The 17,327-nt window shown below is 37.7% G+C and overlaps 1 pseudogene; it reads right to left on the bottom strand.

The window, feature by feature from the left end:
* Positions 1-753: 753 nt before the first annotated feature.
* LOC144300852 (E3 ubiquitin-protein ligase makorin-1-like) overlaps positions 754-17,327 on the bottom strand; it is a 30,089-nt pseudogene continuing 13,515 nt past the window's right edge.

The raw sequence follows: 17,327 nt of genomic DNA, 5'->3' as shown, positions 1-17,327 counted from the left end.
GCAAAATATTTAGAGACCTCACCAGCAAAGATGGATGGCACATAAGCACATACATAAATGCTCAACATCACTAGTGATTATGGAAATGCAAATTAACACCACAATGAAATACCACTATATACCTATTAAAATAGCTTAAATTTAAAAGACTGACCATACCAAGTGTTGACAAAGACGTGATGGAACTGGAACTCTCATGCAATGCTGAAGGTTGTGGTAAATGATACAACAATTTTGGCAAATAAGTTGGCTGTTTGTTTTAAAAAATTAAACTCTCTTCTCAGGTTTCCCATCACAGATTCTTTTGCCTGTTCCAGAATTTCAGCTAAACAGAATCACACAGTATTACTTATATCATTTTGTGTAAAGCTTTCTTTCATTCATCACAATGCCTTTTGAGTTTACTTGTATTGTTACATGTATCAGTAGTTCTCTTGACTGCTGAGCAGTATTCAACAGTATGAATAAACTGTAGCGACTTTATTCTCTTATTAATGGACATCTGGGCTGTTTCCAACTTGGGGTTATTCTGATTAGAGCTATGAATGTTCTTGTACAAGTTTTTCTGTGGACCACGTTTTCATTTCTCTTGGGCAAATGCCTAGGAATTAAATACCAGGATCATAAAATTGAGTGCATGTTTCCTCTCATAAGGTACTACCAGAACTTTTTCCAGAGTGGTTGCAGTACTTTATTTTTTATTTTTATTTTTTTTTTACAAAAACAACTAGCTTTAAGGTTTATTTTTGTAACTTTTTTTAAACAGAGAAAAACAACACACTCCTTGGGGGAAGGTGAGGGATTGAGAAGACAGGCCCTGGGTAAAAATAATCACAACAGCACCTGGAGTTGATAGGCCTGCCTAGGAGAGACACGGGCACTGCCACACCAGCACAGGGGACAGCTACTGTCTGAGGCTCAGCAGACCAGTTCACACACCACGCAAAGCTGCTATAGATCCAAGTCATAAAAATCTTCCAGCTCATCATGAAACAAGTCCCACTCGTCTTCAGAGTCTGTCAGGTCGTCGTCCCCACTTGCAGCCAAAAGCATAAGCAACATCTCGCCCAGCTCAAAGGTGACAACCTCCTCTTCTTCGTTGTCAAAGGGGTTGCTGTTCTCTCTTTCCTCAATGAGCTCCCAGAAGTGGTTCCTTCGTTGGGCCCGGTATCTGCTTGATGTTCCCACTTTCTGTCTCTGTGGCTCCTCTCTAGGGCCATCAGGGTACGCATGCTTGTAAAAACAGTTCCCTCCAAATGGGCAGCTCCCACGTCCTTCATCAAAATACCTGCACGCCTTGTTGCTCATTGCCTCCTTGTATTTCTGAATGAGTTTCTGCTTCTCTTCTTTCTCCACCCAGTACTCACTTGGAATGACAAAGTTAGATGTGATCCGGCATTCGGGGCAGGACTTTATGATTTTGCTCTCAAATTGCTTAGCACTCCTCCACTTGTGAATGCACTAAGTAAGTGTGGTTGCAGTAAGTGTGGACAGTAAGTGTGGTTGCAGTTGGAGAGAATCCCAAAGCGACGCTCACTGGAGTTGGCTTTCTCATAGACCACCTCCATGCAGATCCCACACACCATGTCCTTACTGCGCTGGACAGCAAATGAGAGCTCCGTGTCCTTCTCATGGGCCTCAATGCAAGATTGTATATGTTGTGATCTCTGGGCGGCATCCATTGGATGGAGGACCTGCAGCCCACACATGTCACACGAGTCTCCGTGGAGATATACACAGTTCTCCCCATACCGGCACTCTCCCACTGCAGCATAGGGGCAAAGCTGCTTCTTGGTTTCCACTGCTGTCTGTTCTTTCTCGGATTCTTCCTTGGTCACAGAGCCCTGTGGGGGTGCTTCAGAGCAGGAAGGGGCAGTACGGCCACAGTAGGGCTGTCCGGGAACAAACTCAATGGCATTCACCCAGTCTTCTGAACCTGCGCCGACAGTAGCAAAGTTTGAATTTCTGGACTCTATTCGCCAATATTCATTTCAACAACTGGTCCAACTCCCGATGAGAGACTTGAGGAAGCAGCAAGAGATGATTTTGCAGTTAGATCTGCAGCAGTCACTTCTTCCTGTTTCAATGGCTTGCTATGTTCATATCTGCAGGGGTCTCCGTAAATACAGTATCCTCGCTGAAAATACTTGCACACTACACCATAAGGACTGTCAGAGAGGTCATGCGAATAGCGACAGTTATCTCCTTCTTTACAAACCCCGTGTATGAAATACCTTAGCCCCTAGTTTTTCTTCTTGCTTTTGGTATGGGTTGAAGTGGTGGACTCGGAGCTGATGGCCAAGAAAGAATTCTTAAGAGGTCTTCAGTTCAAAAAAGGTGGTTTTACCAAAACAAAGGGACTGGGTTCCTGGGCTGAATGAGCTGCAGCCGGTTGCAGTACTTTAAATCTTCATCGACAATGTACAAAAGTCTCAGTTCTTAGTGGATGCTGACTAATCATTGGTCACAATCGTAAGCAACTTTCTGGGATGCTGGAAATGTTCTCTTCTTTATATGGGTTCTTGGTGGCACATATGCATATATTTGTCAAAACTCAGCAAAGATACATTTCTGTGTACATTTCATTTGACGTAAACTTTGTATCACAAGAAAAAACTGCAAACAAATACTGAATACTGGCTAATGATTTGCTAACTGAAATATTTAGGGTGAATTGTACTGGTGTTTGTGATTTACTTTGTAACACATCCAAAAAAAATTAGAAAGGAGATTGGACAGAGGGAGGTGGACAGAGTGATGATTGCATTTGTCTCATCAAGCAAGTACATAAAATGTTGATGACAAAATTTTATAGTTGGTGTAAATGAGGTCACTGTAAAAATCTTTTCAACTTCACTATAGGTTTAAAAAAAATTTTTTAATGCTAAAACTGAAATACACCTACCACAGGAGCCAACTATTTCACTCCACTCCTGGTATGTACCCAAGAGAAATTAAAGCATATGTCCATACAAAGACTTGTATGTTCAAAGCTAACCTCCCCCCAAAAAAGTTCGTACTGTATGATTTCACTTACATAAAATTCTAGAAAATGAAAACTAATCTATGGTGACAGAAAACAGAACAGTAACTGCCTGGGGATAGGGTGTAGGGTGGAGTGTGGAGATGGGCAGGGATGGAGAGAGGGAAAGATTACAAATGGGAATGAGGAAGTATTTGAGCTGATGTGGTAATGGTTTCACAGTTATGTACATCTGTCAAAACTTATCAGATTTTACACTTTACTTAGGCACACTTTAGGCACACTTTTACACTTTATTTAGGCATACCAATTGTACCTCAATAAAGCTAGGGGTTTTTTTGCTTATTTGTTTTTTAAATCCTAAAGAAAATACTAAAGATTTTAATCCAGCAGTATGTTCTAGAATATTTTAATAATGTAAGATTAGGCAATGAATGCAAAGAATACATAATATTGGAAAATTATTATTTGAGAAATTATAATTGAAATTTGACATTTTAAAGATTTATTTATTTACTTATTTGAGATAGAGAGAGAGAGAGTGAGTGAGTGAGCATGAGCGGAGGGGCAGAGGGAGAGGGAGAAGCAGGCTCCCCACTGAGCTAGGAGCCCAAGTCAGGGCTTGATCCCAGGATCCTGGGATCATGACCTGAGGGGAAGGCAAAGACTAAACTGAGCCACTCAGGTGCCCTGAAATTTTAATTTTTTAAAAAATTTTTATTTACTTATGATAGTCACAGAGAGAGAGAGAGGCAGAGACACAGGCAGAGGGAGAAGCAGGCTCCATGCACCAGGAGCCCAATGTGGGATTCGATCCCGGGTCTCCAGGATCGTGCCCTGGGCCAAAGGCAGGCGCCAAACCGCTGCGCCACCCAGGGATCCCTGAAATTTTAATTTTTAATTAACATTTTAAAATTCTGTATTTTTAATTCTAAAATAATTCATAAATATTTTGTAAAATTATTTTTAAAAGTCTCTCAAGCTGATACCCAAAATAGTATAATGATAAAATCCTATATGGTTTCCCATAAAACCAAGAATGCCCACTGTTGCTTTTATTGTTTTTTTTATTAATCTGGCATTTATAGCTAATAGAATTAAATAAGTAAATTGAATAGGAGATATAAATATTGGAAAAGTGATAGAAATGTCATTATTTGTACATAAACTGGTTTTCTACCAAAATTGTAAAAATAAATCAAACAGAAGACTAGTTGAAGATATTCCATTAGGTAGGTGGTTTGTTACAAAGCATGTAAAAATAATCATTTTCCTGTTTACTAATAACAACAAATACAAACTATGCCAAAATACCTTTAAAATAAATATACAGACCTGGACGCCTAGGTGGCTCATTCCGCCAAGTGTCTGACTCTCAGGTCAGGTCATGATCCCATGGGTCATGAGATTAAGCCTGGTGTCAGGCTCTGTGCTGGGCATGGAGCCTGCTTGGGATTCTCTCTCTCCTTCTCCCTCTGTCCCATCTACCACCATCCACTCAACCTCCCTCTCTCAAATAGATAGATGATAGGTAGGTAGGTAGGTAGGTAGGTAGATAGATAGATAGATAGATAGATAGATAGATATGCAGACTTAATATGGAAAAAATTGCAAGCCATGAATGGAACTTAGCAAACTAAAGAGATATTTTATGATCCTAGAATAGGAAGGTTCAGTGGTAAGAGGTAAATTCTGTAGAATTTAATCCAAAATAACACTATGACAGTAAAAATGTCAACAGAATTTCTTTTCAGTTTGACGTGATTCAAAATTTTACCTGCAAGAGTAAACATACAAGAACAAAAAAAACAACAATATTGAGAAGGAATATCAAAGCCTGGAAACCTGTCAAACAAGTTAATAAAATGTACTAAGAAAGCACAATAACTTAAACATTAGGCTAGAATTTGGAGAATTGTAGACAGATCAGTGGAACAGAGTTTAACATCCAGAAAAAGACCAGGATATGATAACAGTAGCACCTCAGATCAACTCAACAGGTATTCTAAGCACAAACCAAAAGAGGTCAAAATATAAAGTATAAAAACTGACAAAAACTGTAAACTCCTCTCTAACAAAAAATACCACAAAAATGAAAAGGGAAATTGTGAGGAGAAAAATACGAAAAGAAAATCAAGTTAGTTATTCACATATGAAAGGATCTCTAACTAAACAATGCACCTCATTAGAAAAACATGCAAAATGCTAAACTGAATTTTTAAGAAATAGTAATGATGAATCAACAAAGAATGAATATAATCATTACTCTAAATCTGAGAAGTGCAGAATAAAATTATGAGATAAAGATTTTCATCCGTCAAATGGGCAAAGATAAAAAAGCATAATAATGAAAGAATATTTGCAAAAGTGACTTTTGCATTTGGCCAGTGGGAGTCACCAGAAAGATAGGAAGCAGGGGAGAAAAATTGGAATCTTTATTTCCCATATTAGGGCTGTGGTTTGCCATGCTAGTCCTCTGCCTGTATCCAGTACCCATTTGATGGTCCCCCAAAAAGCTACAGTTCGCATCAGCTTCTAATAACAGCTTCTTCCCCATACCTTTCAGACCCACAGGCCTCAGATAGAAAAGATATATTGCAATACTTGTCCCTGGATGTTCCAGCCTGCTGGTTCCCCTAATCCTGTCCCCACCCCTCTGTAAATGCTCCCTTTATTAAATTCCCTTTAACAACCCCCTTGAGTGTGGTTTCCTGGCAGGACTCTAACTGATACATAACACCACAGTATGAATTTATTGTTTAATTTAGTGTGTGTGTGTGTGTGCATGTGTGTGTAGATGCAAATGTGAACTTAAACTTAAGTAGAGGGCAGCCCGGGGGGGCTCAGCGGTTTTAGCGCCGCCTTCAGCCCAGGGAGTGATCCTGGAGACACGGGATCGAGTCCTACCTTGGGCTCCCTGCATGGAGCCTGCTTTTCCCTCTGCCGTCTCTGCCTCTCTCTCTCTCTGTGTCTCTCATGAATAAATAAATAAAATCTTAAAAAAGAAAAAAACTTAAGTAGAGACACTCAGAAAAATATCAGGATGTTAAACTCTAAAATATGTGTGTTAGGACAGATGACTTAGAAACATACACACATACGCATATAAATTCAATAAATGATAAAAGAATGTAGGAAAGAATTAGTCCAAAAAATGCCATTGTACTTTTTGTAGAAAAAAATCCATTTACACCTGAACTCTAAAAAGACTATTGTGGGGGCACCTGGCTGGTTCAGTTGGTAGATCATGCAACTCAGTCTTGGGGTTCTGAATTCAAGCCCCACGTTGGCAGTAATACATCTTAAAGCATTGTCTACAGACTGGATCCACTTCCTTATCTCTCCTTCACTTTCAGTCTCCTCCCCCCGCCCCCATCTATCCCCTTCACTGACAATTCTCATAAAATGTTTCTTAATCAGGTTGCCAAATCCATCGACACTTTTCCATCTTCATCCTATTAGACCTCTCAACTGACCACATCCTCCACATTCCATTCTCTTTTGATTCCATGAAACTTCACTTTGCTTTGTTTCTTCTTTACCTTCCCGCTTGCTCTTTCTCAGTCTCATTTTCCAGCTTCCCTTCTCCTGCTAGTGTCTAAAGAGTACAGCATTCCAGATCTTCTCTTCTCATTTTTATATTGGATGACCTCATCCATTCACTTTCATTCTAACATCAGTTCTGTACTACCAACTTCCAGAGTTTTATTCCAAACCACGTTTCTCTCCTGACCTCAAGACCCATATCACCAGTACATTCTTAACATCTCACTTGGATGTCTTGGAAACTTCTCACAGCTGATGTGTTCAAAGCAGAACTCTTTCCTTTCTATACTCTCTCCCATCTAAGCCTGTTGCTCCACAATGTCAGTAAATGACACCTCCATCAAACCAACTGCTTAACTCAAAAACCTGGAAGTCTTCATTGATATTTCCCTCTTCCTTACTTCTCAGATCTAAATCCATTACCAGGGCAGCCCGGGTGGCTCAGCGGTTTAGTGCCGCCTTTGGCCCAGGGCCTGATCCTGGGGACCTGGGATGGAGACCCGCATCTGGCTCCCTGCATGGAGCCTGCTTCTCCCTCTGCCTGTGTCTCTGCCTCTTTCTCTCTCTCTCTCTCTCTCTGTCTGTCTCTCATAAATAAATAAATAAAATCTTTAAAAATAATAATAATAAATAAATAAATAAATCCATTACCAGTTCTTCTCGTTCTACCTCCAAAATATATCTCAAACCCATTCTCCTGAGTATTTGGCCCCAATCAAATCACCTTCATTGCCCTTCTTTAGACTACTTTCAGAGCCTTTTGACACCTCTCACTTCCACTCTTCTTCTCTGATCCATTCATCACATAATGGCCAGAAAAATACCCTTGAAATGAAAATCTGATCAAAACTCTGCAGTGGTTTTCTATTAAAATTAGGATAAAAATCCAGAATCTCACCATGACTCTACAATACCTGGCTCCTTGTGATTTTTACTTCATTTTGTATCCTTTCTGAATTCTCATTCTACTCCAGCCATACTGCTCTGCTCTCAAGCCCTCAAACATATCAAACTCTTCCCACTTCAGGGAGTTCACATGTGCTTTTCTGTCAAACCATTTCCCAGAACTCTTTGCCTGTCTAACCTTATTCATCCTTCTGGTCTCAGCTTAAATATCATTCCTTCCAAGAGGCTTTTCCCAACCACCATAACCTGCTCAGCCCCCAATCTAAGTAGGGTCTCTCTGTTGTACCATCTTGTACTTTTCCTTCATAGAATTTACTTTAGTTTGTATTATATACTTATTTATGCAATTAATTCTAGTATGTTTTCCCACTAGAGCTAGATCGTATACTGCATGAAAACAGGTGCCAGAAAATATTTGTTTGGCTCATCATTTTTATAACCACCACTCTGCCAGCACCTGGCACATGGTCTTAGGGTTTTTTTTTTTTCCAACAATCGGATTAATGAATACATGAAGATTCAGCTCAAGCCTTACTTCTTCTATAATTTATTTCTCAATCACCCTCCTGTTCCCCCACACTGGTGGATTTCAGCACTTGTTTTCTTGTTCTCCAGTGAGTCTTATACACATAACTCACACTTGACAAATAGTCTCACTGAACTTCTTTTAGGTTCTTAGATGAGCCATTTCTCTATGTTGTTTCCAGTCTTCACATATGCTGTTCCCTCTACCTGCGACACTGCTTTGCTCATATAGCCAGATAATCCTATTCACATGGTCAGGATCAATTAATGTTAAAGAATGAATTGTGAACCTGCTTGAACAGTTCCCTCCCTGGGAAGACAAGAATACCTACCTTCTTACACCAAAATTTCCAATGTGAAAACCACATTAGAAATAAGAAATTCTAGAGGCCACTTGGCTCAGTTGGTTGGCATTTGGTTCTTGATTTCAACTCAGGTCATGATCTCCCGGTAGTGTTTAGCCCCGAGTCAAGCTTTGTGCTGGGTGTGGAGTCTGCTTGAGATTCTCTGTCTCCTTCTCCTTCTATTCCTCCATGCCAACTCTCTCTCTCCCTCAAAAAAGAAAGAAGGAAGGAAGGAAGGAAGGAAGGAAGGAAGGAAGGAAGGAAGAAAGAAAGAAAGAAAGAAAGAAAGAAAGAAAGAAAGAAAGAAGAAAGAAATTCTAAAATGACCCACTACTGTTCCCCAGACTCACAATTTGCTGCTGAAAATATTAGACTTAACTCCATCTCCCACCAATGGAGAGAAAATAAATAAACCAGTTTCTCTGAATTGGCCTCAAGGACAATGTCACTGCTATCTGAGTTAACAAAATTTCAGGCAAAAAAGCAGTGGTTACATAAGAGGAGAGTGCCTAATTTTCTACACAATTGATCGGCTTTTTCAGAAGAACAGCCTTGAAAGTATCCAGAAATCAATTCATTGGGTAATGCACACTCAGCAGCCCCAAAGTTGACATAGGATTAAAACCAGGGAGATCTTAATAGGCACTGTCCAAGTAAAGATGTGCCCTGAGAACAGAGAGGGAGCAAATGACTGGCATGTACTGACACAAAGTCAATCATCAATGATATGGCATGCACTATTTTTTATAATAACTATGTTGCAGGCACCATAGATTGGCTTACTTGGCATTCATTCATCCCTACCTTTTGTTCCTTGGCTTCTTCTACTATAGAAGCTAGGAAAACTAAATAGTCACTTTCCCAGCCTTTCTCAAAACTAAGGATGACTAGAAAAAAGGTTTTGGCTGAATAAGATACCTCTATTCTCCCATCCACTTAAATCAAAAACTTGGAGTTATCCCTGATTTCTCTATCCCACACCCCACATCTGATACATTAGCAAATTGTTTGCTCCACTTTTGTGATAAGCAAATTGTTTGCTCCTCACATGTCCACCACTACTATCTTGCTCTAAGTCAGCATTATCTGTTGCCTGAGCTACGGCAATAATCTCCTATTTGGTCTCTCCACTTCCATCCTGCTCCCTTCAACCTAGTTTCCAAAGAACAACTGAAAATATCTTTTTTTTTTAATGATTTCATTTATTTATTTATTCATGAGAGACACAGAGAGAGAGAGGCAGAGACACAAGCAGAGGGAGAAGCAGGCTCCATTCAGGGAGCCCGATACAGGACTCGATCCCGGGACTCCAGGACCATGCCCTGGGCCGAAGGCAGGTGCTAAACTGCTGAGCCACCCAGGGATCCCCTGAAAATATCTTTTTAAAAATGCAAACTTCATCATATTACTCCTTTTTTTTTTCATCATATTACTCCTTTGCTCAGAACTTTCCAATGTCTTTAAAGACAAGAAAATATAAACTCCTTACCAAAATCTACAAGGCCTTGGGGAGCCTGGGTGTCTCAGTGGTTGAGTGTCTGCCTTCAGCTCAGGTCGTGATCCCCGCAGCCTTCTTCTTCCTCTGTCTCTCTCTCTGTGTCTCTCATGAGTAACTAAATAAAATCTTTAAGAAAAACTACAAGGCCTTGCATGATCTGACTTTCAGCTATCTCACCAATGTCTGTAGCTACCACTCTGCTGCTTGCTCACTTTGTCCAGCATTGGCAGCCTCCTTGCTGTTACTCAAACAATGCAAGCACATTCCTCATCAGAGCCTTTTTTTTTTTTGCTGTTCTGTCTGCCTGGAACACTCTTCCTCCAGACACATTCACCCCTCATTTATTCAGACCTTCACTCAACCATCACCCTATCAGAGGCAACTTCCCCAAACAATATTGTCTAAATAGCATGCTCATCATTCTCTACCTTTTACCTTCCCTAATTTCATTGCACACATTGCTACTTGGCTTTATATTTACTATGTATTGATTTATTTCTTTATTGTTTCTCTAACACATACATGCACACATATACACATATGTACATGCACACTATTTTATTTACCACTGTATCCCCAGCATCTAAAAAAAAGTGCTTCAGTAGTAGGAGTTCAATAGTTATATTTGTTAAGTTAGTAAACTTTCCACAGACTTCTGCCTAAACTTGAGTCATACCATATCACCATTCTTTATCATTTCTTTTACTTTTCTAAATTAATAATTATGGCAGACATTGTTCATTGTCCACTCATCACTGAAGCCCCATCCCCTACCTCTATGACAATAAAACTTTGATCCATTTGGGTAACCATAGAGCCATTGATCTATCCCAATCCTAAATGATGAATCATGATGTTCCTAGACTAGTCATGGTAATCCTATTCCACTGTGCCTCAGATTATTATACAATAAATATGTGATCTAATTTTGTCAAAGGGAAAGTTAACTGAAAGGTTTCCTTTCTCAAAAAAAGAGTCTTAGAAGTAACTAATCTTGTGTGCCTATCTCTTTCTTCCTTCTTGAAATAGGGGTGTGAAGATAAAATGTTCAGAACTGTAGCTGTTATCATGCAGCCATGGTGACACACATGAAGACTAAAAGTCACTCAGTGAGGATAGTAAAATGGAAAAGTAGAAAGACAATAGGTCCTTGATGACATCATTGAGTCAGTGACTAAACCTGAAACTGCCTACTTCCAAAGTTCTTATTAAGCGAACAATAAATGTCCTTACTTAAGCTATTGTTAGTTAGGTTTTCCTTTATTAACTACCAAATAAGTCCTAACTGATTCAATTATTTTATTTATAAACGTGTTTGTGAGAACAAATGTATTTTTCCTTTACATAGAACATTCTGGAAAGAAAAGAGAAGGAAGAAGGGAGAGAGGAAAGGGAGAAATAAATTCAACTAACTTGTGGATGACATAATCCTGAAAGTGGAGTAAATTACATAAAGGATAAGTATCTGTGTGTTTGAGCATGCACCATATACATATATATATGTATGTATATATTCAATATCTCCCTCATTCATCACCTATCATCCTCATTCTCCCTCATTCATCACCTAGTCTCAACCTCCTCCACTCTGTCTTTATCTAATCTTTCCACTGATATTGAAGGATCATAAACTAAGCCACTGTTCTCATACATCTACCATCACACTATAAAACCTTTAATGGCTTCTCATAATTTATCAGAAAATATTCATCTATTTAGTATTCAAAGATTTTGAACTCCAATCACACCTATTTATTGAATTTACCTCCCACTGTCTCCTAATCTAAACCTTCCTGCTCAAATAAACAAATGAAAACAAACTCTCCTTATTGCATTCTTATTCCTTATTACAGCTAACTAATTGATCTTGACATTCCCAGTTGCTGGATGACCCAATAGACAAAAGGAGTAGATATTTAAAACACTAGTAAAGCAGAGAGAGAGAGATGACTATGATGGAGTTACCTAGAATTTTGCAACCAGAAAATATGAAATAAACCACTTTAATTTCATCATATATGTAGGTTTTGTGCTTTACAGTTTTAGAATTGTTTATTTTGAATTATAGCTGGTATATGAACATCATAAATTTTCTTCTAAAGGTTAAATTAAGCACTGACCATTTAGAACACATCTTCTCTCTTCCTATCTAATGCCTGTTTCATCCCTTGAATGCAAGTCAAAATCCAATCTTCTCCAAATAATCTAAGACCACAATAGGATCTTCTTAAATTGAATTTTTTGTTTTTACTAAAAATAAAGTTTATTAAAAATATTAAAAACTGGACTCAATTTTTCACTTAAATACATACATTTGTATTTTAAACTGTTTCATGTGAGTTATACCTCCTTTCATTAGACTCAAAATTTCCTACTCACCAAAAAACCCTCTAGAATGTATCATACTCTTGTTTTAATCTCCCACATTGCAACTAGAACAGTAAGAGTACAAAAAATACCTTTTGAACCCCTGACCTGCCAGTTTACATGACCAGTGTGCAAGTGAATGTTTGAATAAAAATATTTTACTTTTCAAGAATTATCAGCAAACGATTAGGATAAAGATAAATCTTAAAGTAAGTTGTAAAATAGAATACTATAATAGGCCTCAATAAATGAAGAACCAAATCCTCCTTTATGAAGTTCTGCAGTTCACCAATTTTAATCAGTTGTTCCGTGCAAAGTCTCTCCTAACAGGCAAGGGAAGAGCCACCCAGGAACTCATTTGGTCAGACATTGACCATCCCAAGCCAGTCCCACTCCTACCCCTCTCACCCAGCACTAATATTACCCTCATCATCAAAAATGTCTGTTTTAAATCAGAACATGGATTGGCAACCAGTAGCATCTATGCCTTATCAAAATTGATTGCCAACACATGCCCACTTCCCTGTTGCCTATAACTGTCGGCTACCTGCCTCATGACAAAAATTGGCAGCCAGCATGCTTCTTCCTCCACTTCATTGTTAGTGGACTATCCTGCTCCTTCCGTTTGGAAATCATGTCCAAAGACACTCTCCATGAGCTGCCTCCAACATGCCAAAGGGAAGGGAGGAAGAACTTTGGCACCCTAACTTTAAAAGGGTGCCAGTCCGTGATGTAAAAAGAAGACAATATTCTTCTACAAATGTGGACACTGCCTATTTCCGTTATTCCAGTCATTAGCTGATGTCTTTGGCAGAGAACATATCGAGTAAGCTTTTCCAAAATGGGCCTGTAGCCTTGGAAATATATCATCCAAAACAAAAAGCCAAACTTCTGATTGTTTCTCAACTTGCACCCACACATTCGCCAAGACACCTCATTTTAAAACAAATGTTTTAACAAAGCAAGAGCCAAATTCTTATTCCCTCTATCCTCATGCCAATGACAAGTCATTCTGATTTTTACTTTTCTTTTTGGCCTATTTTCTTTACCTTCTCAATTAACAGAAACACTTTTATCATCAGTAACTAATGAATTTCCCATTTGCCCTTTTTTGGTCCCTGGCTTCACGTTTCCTATCCTCTACCTGAACAATAGAAATTTTAAAAACTAAACTGAATTTTGGGTAATCTATAATTAAGATTTTTAAGGTCAATATTTTAAAAACTGGGTATGAATAGGACTTGACTCAATGTATCACTTATTTCCTTATAAATCTGAATACAGATGTATCTAAGAAGCATTATAAAGTAGTTCTAAAGAGAAATGTAAAATTTTTCTCAGAAATTTTATTTTGGAAAGTTGGATACTCACATTATGCCAATATCACACTATGAAAAGATAATAAAATCAATCTATTATAAACTCTTTTCTACTGGATTCAATGACATGAGTTTAATAGGCAATCCAGAGCTCCAACTTCAATTTTAGCCAATTCCAGTGTCAAATATCTGATTATCATATGCTCTACTTAATGAGTAACTAGCTGGCGAGTGAGATCTCTTTGATTGCAGCATGATATGTACATACCAGACCACTGGTTTTTTCTATTTTTAACACAGTTAAAGAATAACAAGTATGTTTTTAAAGGTCATGGAAAAATACCACATAGCTAGGAAAATCGAAAAAATAAAAGCTTCTAATTACAGGTTAAGTTACTCTCATTCTGGGCTTTGTTTTTCTCTAGGGTCTTAGACGGATATAATTTGATATATCAAGCCAAATAAACAGTAAATAACTTCTACCAACATCCTATTATTTAAGGCTTGGTTGTCTAGTGTGAAGACTAGGTCAAACAAATTCAAGCATATCCATAATTTTTATTAACCTTCTCCTAAAAATTTCCTAAACCGTTTTATTAACCTTTCCTTGGATTGAGTCCCAATCCTACCACTCAGTTGCTGTGATATTACCTTTTCTGGGTTTCAGTTTTCTTCATTTGTAAAATAAAGATAATAACCCACTTCACAGAACTATTGTGAGGATTAAATGAGAAAATACATATGAAATACCTAGTTCAGTGCCTAGAATCTAATCAATTTCCTTCAAATCCTTATTCATCTTCAAACTTCTATGCTTACTATTATGAGCCAGTAGGGATGTATGTAAGCATCCCTTCCACTCCTCTATGGTCATAAGTTAAATGAATATCTTTGTTTACAGGTGTTATTGCAAAAGATATTGTTTTGTGTGCACATAATTTTAATTTATATAAACAGTATGATGTAATATATCTCATTCTATTCCTTATCCTGTTTATTTTTGGGGCTTGGAGGAGTTTTTTGTTATTATTATAGTTTGGGAAAAATGTAAAACTTCTGTGAACTAGTCTCTCACAGGTCCTTTTCAAAAGTGAGGCTTTTTAAATCAGGTATGCCCAAACTTGCTTGGAACAATTTTATCTGAAGAGATTAGATATATGTGCAAAGCAAATACATGATGAAAGGGTGCAGTTTTGTTTGTTTGTTTGTTTGTTTTATCTGTGGAGATGGGAGGGTGCGGTGGATGCTCCATGGTTAAATTAATCATATTCTTAAAAAAAAGTTAATCATACTCTTCACAGTCCATTATCATCATTGGTCTCTGCAAGGCCTCACTCTTATTTAATTTATTTATTCCCTTTCATTCCCATTCTTCATGCCTTTCTCTTTCATCTCCGGAGAGGCCTCCATGCCAATGAGTTGAATGGGTATCTTTTTGTTCGTTAAGTGTACTTGCAAAATATATTGTTTTGTAGAAAGATAATTTTATTTAAATAGTGTCACTCTGTATCTTTTCATTTCTTATTTTTGTCACTCTGCACTATGCTTTTAAGTTCATCTCTACTACCATGTGTAAATCTAGAATCTCCTTAGGGGGTACATGGATGGCTCAGTGGTCAAGCATCTGCCTTTGGCTCAGGTGGTTATCCTGGGGTCCTGGGATCAAGTCCTGCATTCGGCTCCTCACAGAGAGCCTGCTTCTCCCTCTGCCTATGTCTCTGCTTTTCTCTGTGTGTCTCTCATGAATAAATGAGTAAAATCCTAAAAAAATAAAATATATAAAATCCCCTTAGCCATTTCTAATTATTGCCTGTTTCCATGGTGTGCAACTGCCATATTTTACCTAACCACTTTCCCAGCAGTGGACACTCAAGACAGCATCCAACTGCCTACCACCACAATAATGCTGAGGTGAACATTTTTATATGAGTTCCCACATTTACCTGTGTGAGATTTCTTTGAGGTATATACCCAAGAGCAGAACTGCTATATACTAGCAATATAACTATATGCTATGTACTAGTATACAAATATATTATACTTGCTATTAACCTCTAATCTTATCAAGTACTGCTGGGTAACACCTGTCTAACAGTACCAGCAGTACCTGGGAATTTCTGTAACATTCAACTGGCATGACATAGCTTTTTAAGAGATGAAAACTGATTATCTCATTGTTTTAATTTGCATTTCTCGGTTACTGATCCATTTCTTCATGTACTTGTTGGAGTTTTCTATACTGTAAATTAGGCAATTTGTGTCCATATCCTTTGCACATTTTCCTATTAGAATTATTATCTTTTGCTTGTTGATTGTAGGAGTTCTTTGGATTTAAATATTAATTCATGGGGCAGCCCGGATGTCTCAGCGGTTTAGCACTGCCTTTGGCCCAGGGCGTGATCCTGGAGACCCAGGATCAAGTCCCACATCAGGCTCCCTTCATGGAGCCTGCTTCTCCCTATGCCTGTGTCTGTGCCTCTCTCTCTCTCTGTGTATGTCTCCCATGAATAAATAAAATCTTTTTTAAAAAATAAATAAATATTAATTCCTTGTCAGTTTTAAAATTTGAAAATATATTCTCATTATGTCATAGATTAATTTTGTCCACAATATCCTTTGTGGTGATTGTTAATTTTGATGTAATATCTTTGTCTTATGATCTCTGCTTTTGGATTTTTGTTAAGTCTTCCCTTGACCCTGGGATATAAATAACACTCTCTTAAGTGTTCTTCTATTAGCTTTGTAACTTACCTTCCTCATTTCAGTCTTTCAGCCATCCAGAATCTAACTTTGTATGTGACCTTAGGTAGGAATCCAGTTTTATTTTTCTTCATGTACTGAGCCAATTTTCCCAACGCCACTGCTAATAAAATCTTTTTTTCACATTGATTTATGGCATCACCTTCATTACATATTTAATTCTCAGTATACATGTGTCTATGATCTCTCAGTTATGTTCTTTTGGTCTGTTTATTCTTGTGCCAATACTACACTGTTGTTATTATTAAAGTTTGTAATGTGTCCTTGTATCTCAAAGGAAGAGTCTGTTTTTTACTCTCCTTTTTTATTCTTGTCTTAGCTACTTTTACAGATCTTTATTCTCCCCTATAATTTAAAACATTTATTAAATTCCTCTGAAAAAATATCCAACTGAAATTTTCATTGAGATTACATTGAATTTATGTATCAAGTTGTAGATTATTGACATCATTATCATATTAAATCATCCAGTCGAGGAAACATACCCAGGGCAAGTTTACCTAAAGAAGATTATAGATGCTCATGGAAGGGAATAGTCAGAAGTAGAAGTAGAGTTGTTTTTTTTTTTAATCCTAGTTTTCGCTAAAGGTTGAAAAACCATTTCCTGATTTTTAAAAGAAAAAAAAAATACTGTAGAAATGTTTTATAGACCCATGAGCTCTTTTTTAGTTTCTGCCTCAAGAGGGAAGCTAAGATCTTGGTCTTTGAGAATGAGACTAATAGAAAAATCCCTTTATAGTTGCAAAAAAGAAGAGCTATTCTGATGTATATTACAAGCAAAGCATTGTGAGGAAAGATAGGTATGCACAGGGCTATGATATGAGACTGCTGACACAGCCATGAGCAAACCTAAAGACCCTAGAGTAGCTAGGTAATTGAACCAGTTAGGGAAACGAACCTAGGAACATAATAAATTCGTTTCTTTATTTATTTTAAGAATAGAAATGTAAAGATTTTAAATGTTACTCTAAAAAGTCATTTGGCTGCATCATAATAAAATGGTGTATAGAAAGATTTCCACCCACCTGTTTTAATAAGGCTATCTCTTGTTTTTTTAAGCAAAAACTACTACTACATTA

The sequence above is a fragment of the Canis aureus genome, chromosome 29 (genome assembly GCF_053574225.1).
Source record: "Canis aureus isolate CA01 chromosome 29, VMU_Caureus_v.1.0, whole genome shotgun sequence".
NCBI classification, from domain to species: Eukaryota; Metazoa; Chordata; class Mammalia; order Carnivora; family Canidae; genus Canis; species Canis aureus.
The sequence above is the reverse complement of the archived record's forward strand: the minus strand, read 5'-3'. Positions and strand labels throughout refer to the sequence as shown.